The sequence below is a fragment of the Chiloscyllium punctatum genome, unplaced genomic scaffold (genome assembly GCF_047496795.1).
Source record: "Chiloscyllium punctatum isolate Juve2018m unplaced genomic scaffold, sChiPun1.3 scaffold_247, whole genome shotgun sequence".
Classification (NCBI taxonomy): Eukaryota; Metazoa; Chordata; class Chondrichthyes; order Orectolobiformes; family Hemiscylliidae; genus Chiloscyllium; species Chiloscyllium punctatum.
The window spans coordinates 284,291-290,000 of NW_027309981.1; positions in this window are offsets into that span (position 1 = coordinate 284,291).

Genomic DNA, 5,710 nt, shown 5'->3' on the forward strand with positions numbered 1-5,710 from the left:
TGAGCTACCCGGCTTACAAGTCTCGAAGTCGGGTTGAGCAGTCACATTCACTCCCATCGACTTTTGGGCAACTTCCCACCGTTGCAAATGCATGAAAATCGGCCTGTACACGGGGGAGGCACCCGCCTCGAAGTCGAGACCGTCGGCAGAACCGCCGGGTCCAACCCGGCTGAGCTACCCGGCTTACAAGTCTCAAAGCCGGGTTGGGCAGTCACGTTCACCCCCATTCCCTTTTGGATCACTTCCCACGGTTCGAAATGCACGAAAACCGGCCTGTACACGGGGGAGGGTCCGCCCTCGAAGGCGAGACCGTCGGCAGAACCGCCGGGTCAAACCTGGCTGAGCTACCCGGCTTACAAGTCTCAAAGTCGGGTTGAGCAGTCACGTTCACTCCCATCGACTTTTAGACCACTTCCCACGGTTCGAAATGCACGAAAATCGGCCTGTACACGGGGGAGGCACCCGCCTCGAAGACGAGACCGTCGGCAGAACCGCCGGTTCAAACCCGGCCGAGCTACCCGGGTTAGAAGCCTCAGAGTCGGGTTGAGCAGTCACGTTCACTCCCATCGACTTTTAGACCACTTCCCACGGTTGGAAATGCACGAAAATCGGCCTGTACACGGGGGTGGCATCCGCCTCGAAGACGAGACCGTCGGCAGAACCGCCGGGTCAAACCCGGCTGAGCTACCCGGCTTACAAGTCTCAAAGTCGGGTTGAGCAGTCACATTCACTCCCATCGACTTTTGGGCAACTTCCCACGGTTCGAAATGCACAAGATTCGGCCTGAACACGGGGGACGCTCCCCCCTCGAAGGCGAGACCGTCGGCAGACCCGCCGGGTCAAACCCGGCTGAGCTACCCGGCTCGGAAGCGCCAAAGTCGGTATGAGCAGTCACGTTCACTCCCATCCCCTTTTGGACCGCTTCCCACGGTACGAAATGCATGAAAATCGGCCTGTACACGGGGGAGGCACCCGCCTCGAAGACGAGACCGTCGGCAGAACCGCCGGGTCAAACCCGGCTGAGCTACCCGGCTTACAAGTCTCAAAGTCGGGTTGAGCAGTCACATTCACTCCCATCGACTTTTGGGCAACTTCCCACGGTTCGAAATGCACAAAATTCGGCCTGAACACGGGGGACGCTCCCCCCTCGAAGGCGAGACCGTCGGCAGAACCGCCGGGTCAAACCCGGCTGAGCTACCCGGCTTAAAAGTCTCAAAGTCGGTATGAGCAGTCACATTCACCCCCATTCCCTTTTGGACCACTTCCCACGGTTGGAAATGCATGAAAATCGGCCTGGACACGGGGGAGGCTCCCCCCTCGATGACGAGACCGTCGGCAGAACCGCCGGAACAAACCCGGCTGAGCTACCCGGCTTACAAGTCTCAAAGTCGGTATGAGCAGACACGTCCACCCCCATTCCCTTTTGGACCACTTCCCACCGTTGGAAATGCACGAAAATCGGCCTGTACACGGGGGAGGCACCGGCCTCGAAGACGAGACCGTCGGCAGAACCGCCGGATCAAACCCGGCCGAGCTACCCGGGTTAGAAGCCTCAGAGTCGGGTTGAGCAGTCACATTCACCCCCATCCCCTTTTGAACCTCTTCCCACCGTTGGAAATGCACGAAAATCGGCCTGTACACGGGGGAGGCACCGGCCTCGAAGACGAGACCGTCGGCAGAACCGCCGGATCAAACCCGGCCGAGCTACCCGGGTTAGAAGCCTCAGAGTCGGGTTGAGCAGTCACATTCACTCCCATCCCCTTTTGAACCTCTTCCCACCGTTGGAAATGCACGGAAATCGGCCTGTACACGGGGGAGGCTCCCCCCTCGAAGGCGAGACCGTCGGCAGAACCGCCGGGTCAAACCCGGCTGAGCTACCCGGCTTACAAGTCTCGAAGTCGGGTTGAGCAGTCACATTCACTCCCATCCCCTTTTGGGCAACTTCCCACCGTTGCAAATGCATGAAAATCGGCCTGTACACGGGGGAGGGAGCCGCCTCGAAGACGAGACCGTCCGCAGAACCGCTGGATCAAACCCGGCTGAGCTACCAGGCTCGGAAGCGCCAAAGTCGGTATGAGCAGTCACATTCACTCCCATCCCCTTTTGGGCCACTTCCCACGGTTCGAAATGCACGAAAATCGGACTGAACACGGGGGAGGCTCCCCCCTCCAAAACGAGACCATCGGCAGAATCGACGGGTCAAACCCGGCCGAGCTACCCGGGTTAGAAGCCTCAGAGTCGGGTTGAGCAGTCACGTTCACTCCCATCCCCTTTTGGACCTCTTCCCACCGTTGGAAATGCACGAAAATCGGCCTGTACACGGGGGAGGGTCCGCCCTCGAAGGCGGGACCGTCGGCAGAACCGCCGGGTCAAACCCGGCTGAGCTACCCGGCTTACAAGTCTCAAAGCCGGGTTGAGCAGTCACGTCCACCCCCATTCCCTTTTGGACCACTTCCCACGGTTGGAAATGCACGAAAATCGGCCTGGACACGGGGGAGGCTCCCCCCTCGATGACGAGACCGTCGGCAGAACCGCCGGGTCAAACCCGGCCGAGCTATCCGGGTTAGAAGCCTCAAAGTCGGGTTGAGCAGTCACGTCCACCCCCATCCCCTTTTGGACCACTTCCCACGGTTCGAAATGCACGAAAATCGGCCTGTACACGGGGGAGGCACCCGCCTCGAAGACGAGACCGTCGGCAGACCCGCCGGATCAAACCCGGCCGAGCTACACGGCTTACAAGTCTCAATGTCGGTATGAGCAGTCACGTCCACCCCTATTCCATTTTGGACCACTTCCCACGGTACGAAATGCATGAAAATCGGCCTGTACACGGGGGAGGCACCCGCCTCGAAGACGAAACCGTCGGCAGAACCGCCGGGTCAAACCCGGCTGAGCTACCCGGCTCGGAAGCGCCAAAGTCGGGTTGAGCAGTCACATTCACTCCCATCGACTTTTGGGCAACTTCCCACGGTTCGAAATGCACAAAATTCGGCCTGAACACGGGGGACGCTCCCCCCTCGAAGGCGAGACCGTCGGCAGAACCGCCGGGTCAAACCCGGCTGAGCTACCCGGGTCGGAAGCGCCAAGGTCGGTATGAGCAGTCACATTCACTCCCATCCCCTTTTGGACCGCTTCCCACGGTTTGAAATGCACGAAAATCGGCCTGTACACGGGGGAGGCTCCGCCCTCGAAGGCGAGACCGACGGCAGAACCGCCGGGTCAAACCCGGCCGGGCTACCCGGGTTAGAAGCCTCAGAGTCGGGTTGAGCAGTCACATTCACCCCCATCCCCTTTTGAACCTCTTCCCACCGTTGGAAATGCACGAAAATCGGCCTGTACACGGGGGAGGCGCCCCTCTCGAAGGCGAGACCGACGGCAGAACCGCCGGGTCAAACCCGGCCGAGCTACCCGGGTTAGAAGCCTCAGAGTCGGGTTGAGCAGTCACATTCACCCCCATCCCCTTTTGAACCTCTTCCCACCGTTGGAAATGCACGAAAATCGGCCTGTACACGGGGGAGGCCCCCCTCTCGAAGACGAGACCGTCGGCAGACCCGCCGGATCAAACCCGGCCGAGCTACACGGCTTACAAGTCTCGATGTCGGTATGAGCAGTCACGTCCACCCCCATTCCCTTTTGGACCACTTCCCACGGTACGAAATGCATGAAAATCGGCCTGTACACGGGGGAGGCACCCGCCTCGAAGACGAGACCGTCGGCAGAACCGCCGGGTCAAACCCGGCTGAGCTACCCGGCTCGGAAGCGCCAAAGTCGGGTTGAGCAGTCACATTCACCCCCATCCCCTTTTGGGCCACTTCCCACGGTTCGAAATGCATGAAAATCGGCCTGTACACGGGGGACGCTCCCCCCTCGAAGGCGAGGCAGTCGGCAGAACCGCCGGGTCAAACCCGGCTGAGCTACCCGGGTTAGATGCCTCAAAGTCGGGTTGAGCAGTCACATTCACCCCCATCCCCTTTCGGCCCCCTTCCCACGGTTGGAAATGCATGAAAATCGGCCTGTACACGGTGGGCGCTCCCCCCTCGAAGGTGAGACCTTCGGCAGAACCGCCGGGTCAAATCCTGCCGAGCTACCCGCGTTAGAGGTCTCAATGTCGGCTTCAGCAGTCACATTCAATCCCATTCCCGTTTGGACCTCTTCCCGCCGATGGAAATGCACAAAATTCGGCCTGAACACGCGGGGCGCTCCCCCCTCGAAGGCGAGACCGTCGCCAGAACCGCCGGGTCAAATCCGGCTGAGCTACCCGCGTTACAGGTCTCAAAGTCGGGTTGAGCAGTCACGTTCACCCCCATCCCCTTTCGGACCCCTTCCCACGGTTGGAAATGCATGAAAATCGGCCTGTACACGGTGGGCGCTCCCCCCTCGAAGGTGAGACCTTCGGCAGAACCGCCGGGTCAAATCCGGCCGAGCTACCCGCGTTAGAGGTCTCAATGTCGGCTTCAGCAGTCACATTCAATCCCATTCCCGTTTGGACCTCTTCCCGCCGATGGAAATGCACAAAATTCGGCCTGAACACGCGGGACGCTCCCCCCTCGAAGGTGAGACCTTCGGCAGAACCGCCGGGTCAAATCCGGCCGAGCTACCCGCGTTAGAGGTCTCAATGTCGGCTTCAGCAGTCACGTTCACCCCCATCCCCTTTCGGACCCCTTCCCACGGTTGGAAATGCATGAAAATCGGCCTGTACACGGTGGGCGCTCCCCCCTCGAAGGTGAGACCTTCGGCAGGACCGCCGGGTCAAATCCGGCCGAGCTACCCGCGTTAGAGGTCTCAATGTCGGCTTCAGCAGTCACATTCAGTCCCATTCCCGTTTGGACCTCTTCCCGCCGATGGAAATGCACAAAATTCGGCCTGAACACGCGGGACGCTCCCCCCTCGAAGGTGAGACCTTCGGCAGAACCGCCGGGTCAAATCCGGCCGAGCTACCCGCGTTAGAGGTCTCAATGTCGGCTTCAGCAGTCACATTCAGTCCCATTCCCGTTTGGACCTCTTCCCGCCGATGGAAATGCACAAAATTCGGCCTGAACACGCGGGACGCTCCCCCCTCGAAGGCGAGACCGTCGCCAGAACCGCCGGGTCAAATCCGGCCGAGCTACCCGCGTTAGAGGTCTCAATGTCGGCTTCAGCAGTCACATTCAATCCCATTCCCTTTTGGAACACTTCCCGCCGTTAACAATGCACGATATTCGGCCTGAACACGCGGGACGCTCCCCCCTCGAAGGTGAGACCTTCGGCAGAACCGCCGGGTCAAATCCGGCCGAGCTACCCGCGTTAGAGGTCTCAATGTCGGCTTCAGCAGTCACATTCAATCCCATTCCCGTTTGGACCTCTTCCCGCCGATGGAAATGCACAAAATTCGGCCTGAACACGCGGGGCGCTCCCCCCTCGAAGGCGAGACCGTCGCCAGAACCGCCGGGTCAAATCCGGCTGAGCTACCCGCGTTACAGGTCTCAAAGTCGGCTTCAGCAGTCACATTCAATCCCATTCCCTTTTGGAACACTTCCCGCCGTTAACAATGCACGATATTCGGACTGAACACGGGGGCCGGTCCGCCCTCGAAGTCAACACCGTCCGCAGAACCGCCGGGGCAAATCCGGCTGAGCTACCCCGCCCCCGAACACTCAAAGTCCCTCTGAAGCCTTGCATTCGCCTCCTTGGAAAATTGACGTCAAACATTACCAAAATCGGGGGCACGAGC